The sequence below is a fragment of the Bos indicus genome, chromosome 17 (genome assembly GCF_029378745.1).
Source record: "Bos indicus isolate NIAB-ARS_2022 breed Sahiwal x Tharparkar chromosome 17, NIAB-ARS_B.indTharparkar_mat_pri_1.0, whole genome shotgun sequence".
Lineage (NCBI taxonomy): Eukaryota > Metazoa > Chordata > Mammalia > Artiodactyla > Bovidae > Bos > Bos indicus.
Window position 1 is genome coordinate 51,255,616 of NC_091776.1, and position 14,264 is coordinate 51,269,879.

Genomic DNA, 14,264 nt, shown 5'->3' on the forward strand with positions numbered 1-14,264 from the left:
AAGTCGCTCAGCCGTGTCCGACTCTTAGCGATCCCATGGACTGAAGCCTACCAGGCTCCTCCATCCATGGGATTTTCCAGGCAAGAGTCAGTACTGGAGTGGGGTGCCATTGCCTTCTCCGGATATGACAAACTAGTGGTTCCCAAAGTGTGGTCCTCAGCCTCCAGCATCAGCTCTATGGGAACTTAACAGAAATGTGCTTCTCGGCCCCAGTCCATACCCATTGAATCACACATCTGGGGGTGGGGCCCAGCAATCTCCACCTGGAGGGTTTTCACAAGCCCTCCAGGGAATCCTGATGCTTAGATTAAGGAATGGCTCCAAACCAGGCATCTCAGAGCACCAGGAGCAGCAGAGTTTACCCCGCCTGGAGGCAGAGAGCTGGAGTCGCACCTCGCCCTAGCCAGTACAGGCAGACGGCAGTGCCAGGAGTTGTTTGCTCCAGACTAGGAGGTGAGCAGGCTCCGGTAGCACTAAGTCAGCCTTCAGAGGACGGTCCTGGGTGTGAGCCATGAGAGGTCAAGTTCACAGAACCTGGGAAAGGAGGCGCAGATTCTGTGAAAGGCCTCCTAGGGATCAGGGCAGGATACCAACAGGGTTCTCTGCACCAGGGCAGGAAGGAGCTGGTATGTTCGGCCTCCACTGGGGAGGCAGCCTCTCTCATCGAGAGCAAGTCTGAGACTTCCCTGGAGGTCCAGTGATTAGGAATCTGTCTGCCAATGCAGGGGACACAGGTTCGATCCCTGGTCCAGGAGGATTTCAGATGCCACGGGGCAACTAAGCCCTGCAGCTATTGAAGCCTGCATGCCTAGAGCCTGTGCTCTGCAACAAGAGAAGCCACAGCAATGAGAAGCCCATGCACTCTAACAAAATCAGTCCCCGCTCGCCACAACTAGAGAGACTGTGTTGCAACATTGAAGAGCCAGTGCAGCTAAAAATAAAATAAATAAATAATAAAACACAGTCTCTTATCCTTAAGGAGAGGTGACAGGAGGCCAAAGCGGGAAATAAAACAGCAAATCCAGGGAGAATGGCCATTGGGTGAGCAAACAACAGCATCACCATAAGATCAAACCGCCAGATGGACCACACTTGACCTCAGCTGGCCTCTATGGCCGGGCCAAGGGGATACCGAGCACCTTCTCCCCATCCTTCTCATCCTTTGTGGGACTACCTGGGGCTTTCTCTGGCCCACTCAGTGCCCTTGGATTCATCCAGCCCAGAGGGGTGGGGGCCAACTGAACTTGAGATGCACCCACTGAAAGGGGAAGTCCTGTCAACGTTGCTCACCACCCTGCATTACAAAAAAACTGTCCAAAAAGAACAGGAATCTCGAGGAGGTGGGGGTGGAAGTTCCCTTGACTTCTCTCTTTACCCGGCACTGGGAAAAAAAATGCAAGGTTACAAATGGATTACTGGCCTCGGTCTATTAGTTCTCTTTAATTCCTCTTGCAGTCATAAAGGGAGAGGTTATTAACATGAGGTGGCTGGTAATAAGCTAATTATGGTGCCGGCAGATCAGGAGTGTGAGGAGAGGCCATGCCGGGCCCTGGGTTTCCTCTGAGTGAACGGTTCTGAATGATTATGGGTGTCACCAAGCCATCGCTGGCCAGCTGTGGCGTGGAGCTGTTATTTACTTGGCACTTCTGGTGGGGCACCAATACTCAGACAGGTCTCTTTAAACTCCCCGGCCCCAAATGCCTCCTTTCAGCCCAAGATGTGTGACAGGAACTCAAGGAAACTGTGGAAAACGCAGAGACCCAAGGAGACAGGATGCTGGGTTTGTCTCCACTTTCCTTGACTCAGTCACCTTGGCAGTGAGACCAGGAATTTGCTTTATCTCCCTTGATGGACAGGCTTTTGGCTTGCCTTGCAGTGGGTTGTGGCCCTCATGTCTCACTGGAACTGTGTGGAAGGGGAAATGTGTGGGAGAGACTGCCGAGGCCTGAGTGTATGTGTGAGGGGGAGAGGGAGGCAAATGAGGACTCAAGGTTGTGGGTTCAAGTCCCACCAAAGGCCCTGGGTTACGACTCTTGGGCCCCAAGCCAACAGAGGAAGGACGAGAGGCAAAGATGACTCATGGCCGTGTGTCCCCAACACAAGCTGGACAAGTTTCCAGACCACAGTGGTTTGTCTGGGACTTTCTGGGTTTTAGCACGAAAGCTCCCACATCCTGGGAAGCCCCTCTGTCCCGGGCAAACTGGCATGGTTGGTCACCTTATTCCCGATGTCCCAAGCAAGAGAGCTGCCCGGAGATGTTGGGGATGGCCCAGGAGTCAGACAGATCAGGGTCTGGACTCCGTTACCTCCACTGACCCTGTGAAAGATAGGACCAGTGACCCTCATACACATCAGTCTGCTACTGCTGCTGTGAGCGTGTTTGGTCATGTCTGACTCTTTGTGACCCAGTGGACTGTAGCCTGCCAGGCTCCTCTCTCCATGGGAGTCTCCAGGCAAGAATACTGGAGTGAGTTGCCATTTCCTTCTCCAGGGGATCTTCCTGACCCAGGGATCGAACCCGAGTCACTTGCATCTCCTGCATTGGCAGGTGAGTTCTTTACCAAGTGCGCCACCTGGGAAGCCCAGCACATCTATTTCCCACCTGACAAATGGGTGGGGGAAAAGTCATGTCAAAGAATCAGTGGGAAGGTCAATGGAGTAATGCATGGAAATGTAAGTGCCTGGAATAGAGTGCAGTTCAGAAATAGCATTCATTTTTGTTTGTTTCCTCATTGTCGATTGTGGGAGACCAAGATGAAGGCCTCAGGGAGACAGAAATTAACAGCGAGGGAGCTGCCCTTGATTTCAGGGAAGAAAATTAAGAAAATCAGAGGGAGGGACTTCCCTGTGGTCCAGTGGCTAAGACTCTATGCTCCCAAAGCAGGGGCCCGGGGTTCAATCCCTGGTCAGGGAACTAGATCCCACATACCACAGCTAAAAGATCCTGCGTGCTGCAACTAAGACCTGGTGGAGTTGAATAAATAAATAAAGAAAATAAACATTACAAAAAAGAAAATCAGATGAATGTTCACAAAGACGTGCACTGGAGTGGGGGTGGTGTTTGTTACAGCATTGTATGGAATGAAAAGACTGATACATTCTTATGCCCTTCAGTAGCGGACTGATGAGGCAGGGTTTATCCAGACAGTATGGGTTACTATGCAGCTCTGGGAAGAACATGGAGGTGATGTGAAAATGATACAGAATAAGCTCCAATTATAGAACATTCAGTGAATATTCAAGAAACAAAATGGTGTGTATAGAAGTCTATGTTTGTGTTAAAACAAAAAAAAGGAGGGTATGATTGCTCATCAAGGAAATGTACATCAAAACCACAATGAGACACCACTTCACATCCATCAGGATGAGTATTGCAAAGAAAAAAAAAAAAGGAACAGAAAAGAAATGTTGGTGAGGCTGTGGAGGAATTGGAACCCTCACGCATTGCTGGTGAGAATGTAAATGGTACAGCCGCTGTGAAAAATAGTACAGCAGTTTGAAATGTTAAACACAGAATGACTCTATGACTCAGCAATTCCAGTTCTAGGTGTTAAATGTCCAGAAAGAACCCAAAACAGGGACTCAGATAAATCCATGTAACATGAATGTTCACAGCAGTACTGTTCACAAGGGCCAAAAGGTAAAACATCCCAAATGTCCATCTACAGATGAAAGGACCAAAAAATTGTGGTTTTATCCATACAGTGGAATATTTTTCAGCCATAAAAAGGAGTGAAGTACTGGCACAGGCTACAGCATGGATGAACCGCAAAAATACTATACTAATTGAAAGAAGCCAGTCATAAGAGAAGCCAATCATAAAAGGCCACGTACTGATACGAAATATCCAGAATAGGTAAATCTATCTCAGGGAGGGGAAGATCCCCTGGGGGAGAGCATGGCAACCCACTCCAGTATTCTTGCCTGGGAAATCCCACAGACAGAGGAGCCTGGTGGGCTACAGTCCATGGGGTGTAGTTCACGCTGAAGCGGTGTAGTACAGCGCAGCACCCAGAGATAGAAAGGAGATTGGTGATTACCAGGGACTGGGGGAGGGGAGAAACGGAGAATGACTGTTTCACGGGTACCGGTTTTGTTTGGAGTGATGAAAATGGTCTAGAACTAGATAGTGGTGGTAACTGAACATGCGAAATGTCGTGGGTGATCAATTTATGTTATGAATACTTTACCACACATACAAATAATGTCAGGAAGAGGGCGTATACAAATTCATACATACACACGAACATATATCTTTGGAAATGTACATAATATCTCTGGAAGGTAAAGCTGATAGCTGCGGCTGTCCTAGGGGAGGGGGAGTCAGGGAGCCAGAAGTCCAGGTGGGGAGATCTTTGGACCTGCTGGAACTTGTTTTATCATATGTGTGTGTTACTTTTAACAAGTAGTAAGGTATTCAGATGAATTTTGCAAGATGAAGAATGTCAGAAATTGAGGGAAAATACTGAGATGTTAAAAGATGGATCCCTTGTGTGGGGCGAGGGGGTCGTGTGTTCAGGCAGCAGTAAGAACACTGAATCACGCATCACTGTTGCAGCTCTGCCTTCACCACGGAGGACAAATGTTCTTTCAAATACCACGGGAGGAAGACAAGTTCTACAGAGAGAGCTGAATTCGTGGTTGGCTGGGAGACAGTAAAAAAAAAAAAAAAAAGACACAAGAGAAGAGCCTGAAGATGGGCAAAGACCTGGATTTTCTAAAAGGGAAAAATAATATGGAGTCTGGAATCCCCAGATGGGGTATGTCTGACAGCCAGAGTTCTTAGCAGAATTCTGGAACAGAGCTTCACACAGATGGCTAGTGACTATTTAGAAGAAAATACGATAATCACGAGAAGCTAAAAGGTTCACTAAGCTACCTTGCGTTGGCTGATGTCAGCTTCCTGTGTTCATGGGGAGACCACCCTGGAAGAACAGATGGCCCCTCAGGACCCCACCCTCCTAAAGGATCTGTTGAATAGTGGTTTCATTATCTTTATAGTGGGAATTGATATCAAGCCCTTGATTGTCCACCTTGTTTCTTCTGCATCTGCTTTATCTGACAATGCTATTCCTTTCCCACATGTTTTTAGGACATTTCCCTTAATGGTTGTTTGTCTATTTATAAGCTACTCAGACTTATTTGAATATTTATTTATTTACTTAAACCTGTGCTAGTCAAGAGTCTTTTGACTGCAAGGAAAAGAAATCCAATTCAAATAGCCTTAAGCAGAAATACTTTCAGGTATGGCTGGATCCAGGTGCTTAAATTGAGAATCTGTATCCTGTCATATGTTGGGTTTGCTTCCCTTGGTTTCATTTTAAGGTTGGAGCTCTTCAAGTGGAGAAAAGATTGTGCCAACAGCTGTACAGTTACCTTTTATCACCTTGGCAACCTGAGCAGCAGGGGAACACTTCTTGCCTGAAAGCTCCAGTTACTGGGCCAGCTCTGATTGGCCCAATCATTTCTTACACCCATTCCTGAAACAATCACCATGAGTCTGCCCAAGTTCGGCCATATCCTCTATCCAAATCACATTAGAGATTATTTCATTTAGTAGCGGGGAAAGAAAGTTTCCCTAAAGGAGATGCTATTATTGGGAAGAGAAGAAATGGATGCCTGTCAAGCAAAAACACAGCCTAATCAAATTATGATTAATTATGCAAATATTGTGCATGGCAGGAAAGTCCTAACTGTCATCCCAAGGTCAAAATGAATCTGCTATTATCTCCCTGTGCTCCATGCCTTGATTAATACAGAAAATAAGAGCTAACTAACTGATAGTACTCTGGCTCATGAAAACTAGATGGTGATTTGGGGGGATCTGTTTGTATTTGGGTCATGCAGGTGAATACATGCGAGGTCCTTCTGTCTAGAAGTGAAGGCTGTGCAGGAGAGGCAGAGGTGGGGTTACAAAAAGGCAGCTGCAGGCTGGGCAAGTAGGACTGAGAGCAGAGAGATGGTGTCCAGGAAACACACAGTGTGAACTACAGTCTCAGGCAGAAGCTGTCAGCCTCTCCTCTTCTGCACACTCTGCTGGGCTTGGTGAGTCTCCTGGGTGTGCTGTGGTCAGAGGTGGGACCTGTGACTTAATGTCTTCCTGATTAAGACAGAGCAGAGCTTTAGATCTGGAATGCCAAGTAAATGTCATTCAAGTGCCAGCTGCAATTGTTTGCAAGCAACTCCCTTTGACATTGTGTTCCGAGGAATTAAAGGCTTTTCCTGGAATCAATGGACAAGGGCTCGAGGATCGATTAGCAATGCCTGTCCTGGGAGCAGAACGTGCAGGGATAGTAGGCTAGCCTCATGTTTGCTGAGACTGGGTTGGGTCTTCCCAAAGCTATTCCAAAGAAAGGGGATGTCAAGAGGTCATCCCAGCAAGTGAAGACAGATTTACTTCCATTGAACGCTAAATGAAATAATCTCTAAGCAAATAGCACGCTCTATGCACCGTCTGTTCTCCTAAGCCTCTTTTCTTAGTCTGCATTATCAACAACAGGTGTTTGCTGTTCATTCGACTCCAACCACCAAAAATAGGCATCACAATAACGACAGAATAAGACAGCTTCTAAGACTTCAGTCATTCCTGAAAACCTTCACATATTCATAAGCCAGTGTACCACTGGCTCTATTGTCTAGCCAATATTTTTCTTTAAAGTGCTTTACCTTTCTAGAACTTTTTTATTAAAGTATATTAGACATACAGAAAAGTCATGGGGTTTTTCGTTTGTTTCTTTTTTTTTCTCCGCACAGCATGTGGTATCCTAATCCCCTGACCTGGGATCTACCTGCATTGGAAATGTGAGTCTTAACCACTGGACCACCAGGGAAATCCCATAGTCATGGGTCTTAAATGTACAGCCTAAAGAATTTTCATAAAATGAACATATTAGTGTAAACTAGCACTCATTTCAAGGAAAACCACCTTCCTAAACCCCCACATGACTCTTGCTGCCCAGACCTCTTTTCAGTCCCAAGGGCGACCACTACCCTGTCCTGACTTTTAAACTACAGACTAATTTTGCTTCAACTGGAAGTTTAAATCAATAGAATCTTACAGTTTTGACTTCTTTGTGTCTGGTTTCATCCATGTTGGCTTGTGTAATTGTGGTGTTACCTACCATGGGGTAAATACACCACAATTTACGTACCCATTCTAGGTTGATGGGTATTGGGGAGAGTTTTTATTCTGGGATGTAATAAATAAACCTTATATAAACATCCTTGTGCATGTGTTTTTTATGAACCCACGGACACTTTTCTGTATGTATGCATGTGAGCTCAGTCATAGTCGTGTCTGACTCTGAGCCTGCCAGGCTCCTCTGTCCGTGGGATTTCCCAGGCAAGAATACTGGAGTGGATTGCCATTTGCTTCTCCAGGGGATCTTCCCGACTTGACCCAGAGATGGAACCCGTGTCTCCTATGTCTGTCTGCCAGATCAGGCAGACCCTTTACCACTGCACCACCTGTGAAGCCCAAAGGGTATATACCTGGGCTAGAAAGTGTTGGGGTCACAAGCGGGTGTGTGTTTAGATATAGTAGATACAGTTTCCAAAGTCTTTGAACCATTTGACATTCCCACCCAAGTGTATGAAAACTTGGTTAAACTTTTTTTGTTTATTTATTTTTAACTTATGTGTAATTATCTCAAAGGTCAGAATGGTGGGATATAAACTTATTTATTTGGTTGCTTGGCTTGCAGGATCTTAGTTTCCCAACCAGAGATCAAACCCGGGTCCTCAACAGTGAAAGCACTGAGTCTTAGCCACTGGACTGCCAGGGAATTCCCTAGATAGTGACTTAAAAAGTTATTTATGTATTTATTTGATTGCATCAGATTTTTGTCGAGTCGTGCGGGATCTTACATAGAGGCGCACAGACTGTCTAGTTGTGCTGTGCTGGCTCAGTAGTTGTGGCTTTTCGGGCTTATTTGCTCTGCAACATTTAGGATTTTAGTGCCCTGACCAGGGATTGAACCCATGTCCCCTGCATTGCAAGGTGGACTCTAAACCACTGGACCACCAGGGAAGTCCCTAAACTTGTTTTTAAAAGGCAACTATATAGCTATCACAAAAGAAAAATCAGAATCACTTGCCACAAACAAAAAGGTAATAATAATTACTGTAAAAACTGGTAACTGTTAAAATGGTTCACCTAAAGTCACCACTCTGCCATCGAGCAGTACAGATGTCACACTTCTGGAAAGACTAGTGGAGGCAGTACTGCTGGCTCTTACCCAGCAGGAGGAACCCTGATTTTATGTGGCTTCTCCACCAGTCATAAGACCCCAGGGACAGCTGAGCCCCACCTCCAGCTCCAGAGAAGGATCTGACTGGTATGAGAGTGAGCCAATCCGCTTTGTCTGGGGTGGTTCAGGAATGGGCATGTGACCCAATGCTGACCAATAAGGTGTTTAAAACTTGCATGGGGCACACTGATTGTCTGTCTGCAGGCTGGATCTCAGGGCCTGTCAGACCTGGGTTTGGATCCTGCTTTTCTGCTTCTGCTCTTGGTAACCTGAGCCACGTTGCTCTGTGTCTCTTTAGCCAGCCCCCTGATCTTAGTAAGTACCTCTCAAGTTATTGTTGGTTCTGGGAAGGGGGTTCACATGAGTCCTTTCCCCACCGGCTTCTAGGATGGGGTCTTGAAATGCAGTCATCTTGAGCAGCTTTTCATTTTAATTTGGGGAGAAACTAGAAAAAACATCTGCAGTCAGAGCAATGGAATAAAAATTGATGTTCTGGACCCCACCCTGAGAAGTAGGTTGAAGGGAAAGTAATAGTAGCTGGGCTTTGCAGGCATTGACTCATTTTATGGTCCTAACAATCCTATGAACCAGGTTATCCATTTTACAGATGAGAAAATTGAGGCTCAGAGAGTTACTCAGAGAGAACATGGCAAAGCCAAGATTTGAACCCAGGCCACTGGATGCCTAAGTAATCATCCCTTTGTTGCTGTGAGAATCCTGATTTTATTTAAAGACCCATGCCTTGCCATGTGACACAGGAAAGTGTAACCCATTCCCAGGTCTGAAGAAAATCCAAATTGGTCTCAGGCAATTATCTGATCCCATTTCCCTTGCCAGAAATTGGTTAAATCATGGGCATGGGACGCAGTTATAGCCAATGATACATGAACTAAAGGCTGCAGTGGGCTTTGGGGAAAGGCTTCTTGTTCTCTGTGCACTGGCTATTGTGTCTGGATGTATTAGCTGGAGCAGTGGCAGCCATTCTGTGATCATGAAGGAATCTGAGATGAGAACAAAGTTGAGGATAAGAAACAAAAACCATGGAAAGAAACTGGGGATCCATAACAATGGCACTTAATGAATCAAACTCCGAACTACTTCCTCTTCCTGATTTCTTGCACTGTGAAATAACAAATGATCTCGTTGTTCAAGATGATTTGTGCTAGGATTTGTTAATTAGTGACAATGCACGTGTGCTCAGTCATGTCTGACTCTGCAACCTATGGATTGTAGCTCGCCAGGCTTCTCTGTCCATGGGATTCTCCAGGCAAGAATACTGCAGGGGGTTGCCATTTCCTCCTTCAGGGGATCTTCCCAACCCAGGGATCGAACCCAGGTCTCCTGAATCTCCTTGCACTGGCAGACAGATTCTTTACCACTGAGCCACATGGGAAGCCTGGGATTTGTTACTTGGATTGTAATGGATATAACTGAATGACGGTCAGCTTCTTACAGACAGGGATGTTCTCCTGTCTTAGTTACTGCTTTATCATCAGTACCCGGAACAAAATAGGTGCTCAGTTAATATTTGCTGACTAACTGGTGAAGCAGAGTGTCTAGAGCACCCAAATGCAGGTTCAAATAGTAAACACAGCAAGCAAAACTCAGTCTCCTGAAAGGGTGATGACTGTCGGCTCTGCTGTCTGACAGACCTGGTTGAAGGCCAGTGCTCTGCCCTTAAGCTGTGTGTCTTGGGCTGATAATCGCATCTTTGTTTTCTTGTGCATAAGATGGAATTAACAGGCAGAATAATGACCTTCTCAAGGATGTCCACATCTTAATCCGTGGAACCTGTGAATATGTGACTTTACATGACAAAGGGACTTCAGCTGTGATTCAGTTGAGGACCCTGAGAGGGAGAGATCCTCTTGGATTATCCAGGTGGCCCTGTGTCATCACAAGGATTCCTGTAAGATAGAGGTGGGAGGGTGAGGGTCAGTGAAGCAGATGTGATGGTGAAGCAGAGGTTAGAGTGATGTAGGATCACCAATTTCCAGAAGCTGCTAAAGGCAGGGAAGCAGATTCTTCTCAAAGCCTCCAACCTTGCAGACACCTTGATTTTGTAAGTCTCTGTAAGACTCATTTTTGAATTTCTGATGTCCAAAAGGATAAAGTAATAAGTTTATGTTGTTTCAAGCCCCTAAGTTGGTGGCAATTCATTATAGCAGCGACAAGGAGATTTATACCAAGTAGCTGATAATTGCATTTACCTCCAAGGATTCTTGCAAGGATTCAGGAAGTTCAAGCGTGAACTTGCGACCAGCTCTAGCCATTATTAACCAGTCCCAGCAGTAGTCATGCCTCTGATAGGAAGTCAATCCTGATTCTTCCAGCTCACACCCACCTCTGCCCTTCCTCATAACCAATAATAATGCTTGACGTTTCTGTGGTTCCAACACTATGCTAAAAGCTTTTACATCAGTATCTCATTTAATTTTCAGTCCCAAGAGGAAAGGGCTTTTCACTCCAACAGGAAAGGGCTTGTATGATACCCATTTCACAGAGAAAGAAACTAAGGCATGCAGAAGCTAAGAAGGATCTGAGATGGAATGGGAGCAGCCTGCTCCACCTATATTGCACAGCCTTCACCAGCTTGACGTAGACACTGATGGCCTTGAGAACAAGATGGGCCTTGTAGCCTTGGTGCAAGCCTTTCCATAAATAACTTCAAAGGAACTGCAGGGAGCATAAATTGAAATTTTTTCTCCACGCGGCTGCCAAAGCAAACTGTTTTACAGGTACAAACGGGCTCCACTCCCTTCACCTGGCCCAGACTTGTCTCCGCACCCAGCCTCGCAGGTCTCCTCTCTGCGCTGGGATGCTGGGGGTGGGGGGATGGGTGGTGTACATCCTGCCTGCTGAACCTCCCCGACATCTGTTTCCTCCTCCCCACTTCGCTGCCCCTGACCTGACACATCATTTCTCACTGCAAGGCCTCCCACCTCGTGCTGCTCAAAGGGAGAGCTGTTCTGAAACCTGACCCAGACCTGACCACAGGCCCACTGAAAACCCTCCTGGGTCTCCCCAGTGCTTACAGGGGGAAGTCTGGACTCCTTGTGTGGCCATTCAGATTTGCCAGGCTCGTCTAGTCTACCTCAGGACCTTTGCACTTGCTGTATTCTCTGCCTGAAATGCCTTTTCCAGGGATATCCTTGTGGCTGACTCTCTCCCTTCACTCAAAGGGGTCTTCCCAAGGACTTACTTCCCTGATGGTCCAGTGGCTATTTCATGCTCCCAATGCAGGGGCCCGTGTTCAACCCCTGGTCAGAGAACTAGACCCCACAGGCCACAACTAAGAGTTGGCACGCTACAACTCAAGACCCTGCATCCTGAAACTAAGAGATTCCGCATGCCACAACTAAAGAACCGCATGCTGCCATGAAGATCGAAGACCCCACATGCCACAATTAAGGCCCAGTGCAGCCTTCTTAAATGTTTAAAAATAAATATTAAACAAACTCTAAATTTTATTAGATTAAATGTTAAAATGTATTTAATTAAATAATAACTAAACATTAAAAAAAGAGTACTTCCCTGACCTCCCTCTGTCACCTTCTGCTTTATTCTTCTTCCTTCAATACTAGCTGGCATTACAACATGCCGTTATATATATTTTTTCATAATTTTATGTATTCATTTTCGGCTGTGTTGGATCTTCGCGCTTGGGTTGGGTCTCTGTTGCTGTGTGGGCTTTGTTCCAGCTGTGGTGAGCTGGGGTTACTCTCTAGCTGTGGTGTGTGGGCTTCTCAGGTTGTGGTGGCTCCTCTTATTGTGGGGCATAGGCTCTAGGGCTCGCGAGCTTCAGCAGTTGTTATACATGGGCTTCGTAGTTGCCGCTCTCAGGCTCTAGAGTAGTTGATCTGCGGCATGTGGGATCCTCCCAGTCCAGGGATCGAACCCATGTCTCCCACACGGGCAGAACATGCCATCATATATGGATTTGTTTCTTTGTCTGATGCTGCTCACCAGAAGATAGTCCCTGTGAAATCAGGAAGTATGTCTCAGGTGTCTAAATGATAAACACTAGGAGGAAACTTAAGCAGGAGGATTGGGAGCTTTGGAGAGGGGCTTGTTTAAAAAGAAGGCTTTTCTGGTGGCTCAGACGGGAAAGAATCCTCCTGCAATGCAAGAGAACTGGGTTCGATCCCTGGGTCAGGAAGATCCCCTGGAGAAGGGAATGGCACCCCACTCCAGTATTCTTGCCTGGAGAATCCCATGGACAGAGGCAGGCTACAGCTCACAGGGTTGCAAAAAGTTGGACACGACTGAAGTGACTTAGCACACACAAGGAAGATAACATTTTATCAGACATGTAAAAGATGAGGCAACAAGTTATGGCCATCTGGGGAAAAGCATTCCAGGTAAAGGGAACGGTCAGTGCAAAGGTCCTGAGGCAGCATCATGGATGTATTTGAGGAGGTCAGTGTGGTGGAGCAGAGTTCAAGAGGGGGAGACTCAGCAGGATGGTCTTCCCAGGCTCTTTTCCTCCCCTGCTGCTGTCCCTCTTGCTTTTCTTGCCTCTTCAACATTGTCTAGCAAAATGGATTGTTCTGGCATGGCAGGTGCAATGACAATGATGATTCCTGCAAACCAGACTCTGGGTAATGTTCTAATGAACAGGGGACCATGGTGTGGACAGTGAGCAGCTGTATTTTGGGGTACGGGGATGTCAATCCTGCACCCCCCATTCCATCACTGGTATGAATGTCTCCTGTGAGTAGTGGAAATTACAGTCAAAGCAAGGAGTCAACTGGGTCTTGTGGGATGGTACAGGGAAGGCTCCAGAATCAGATGGAGATGGGCTTAAATGTGAATTGCTTCCCATTGATAACTCTGGGCTGGTGAGGTACCTCTCTGAGCCTTAGTTTCCTCATCTGTGCCTGAGTTTTCTCATCTGTATAGTGGGAATGGTAGCAATCCCAATCTTACCAGGTTCTTGGGAGGCTCAGTGAAATACCATGAACAGTTGATGCTTATAACACTATGTACCAGACACTGCCTGATCTATGCACATTAATTCGTTTAATTCTCTCAGTCATCCTGGGAGGGAGGGTCTGTTACTGTTCCCCATTTTACAGATTAGGAAGCAGGTTGAATCACTCGCTCAAGATTACTGTTCCAAGAGCATGTTCTTAAGTCCAATTTGTTTGTAAGTCCGATAGAGTTAGCCTAGGTACCTAACTAACACAATCAGTTGTAGACAACGTACTGTAATGTTTCTAATACTTTTCACACAAAGAATAGGTACATAAAAAACAACACAAAAAATAAAGAAAACAGAGGGGTGGGATGGGGTGGGAGGTGGGAAGGAAGTTGAAGAGGGAGGGGACATATGTATACCTATGGCTGATTCATGTTGATGTAGGGCAGAAATCAACACAATATTGTAAAGCAATTATCCTCCAATTAAAAATAAATCAAATTTTTTAAAAAGAAAAATATATTTAAAATTATTTGTTTATTTTTGGCTGTGCTGGGCTTTTGTTGCTGTGTGTGGGCTTTCTTTAGTTTCAATAAGTGAGGACTACTCTCCTTTGTGGTGAGAATCAGTAGTTATGTCATTGGGGCTTGGTTGCTCCACAGCATTTGGGATCTGCCCAGACTAGGGATTGAACCGGTGTCCCCTGCATTGGTAGGCAGATTCTTAATCTCTGGACCATGAGAGAAGTCTAGCATTTTTAAACTTACAGCACAGGACCTTGAAAAGTACGGCAGTACAACAGCTGGCACACACATTTGCATCTTTGAAAGTTCAAACCTGAAGGTTCGTATGTAGAGGACTTACTGTATTCCTTCTTCCTTTGCTTGTTTGTTTTCTGAGTCCCTAAATCTTGCACAGAAGGGTTTTAAGGGTATTAATACCAGTCAGGGTAGTGAGTTGCCTATGTCCTTCAGAGCTTCCAGACAGAACACTCAGAGACACGCTCCAGAGCTGGAGTGCCAGGGAGCTCTGTCCCCTGTCCCAGGCAGGAAGCCACCGTCTGAGTGAGGTGCTGCCCCCAGATGCCAGTTCCA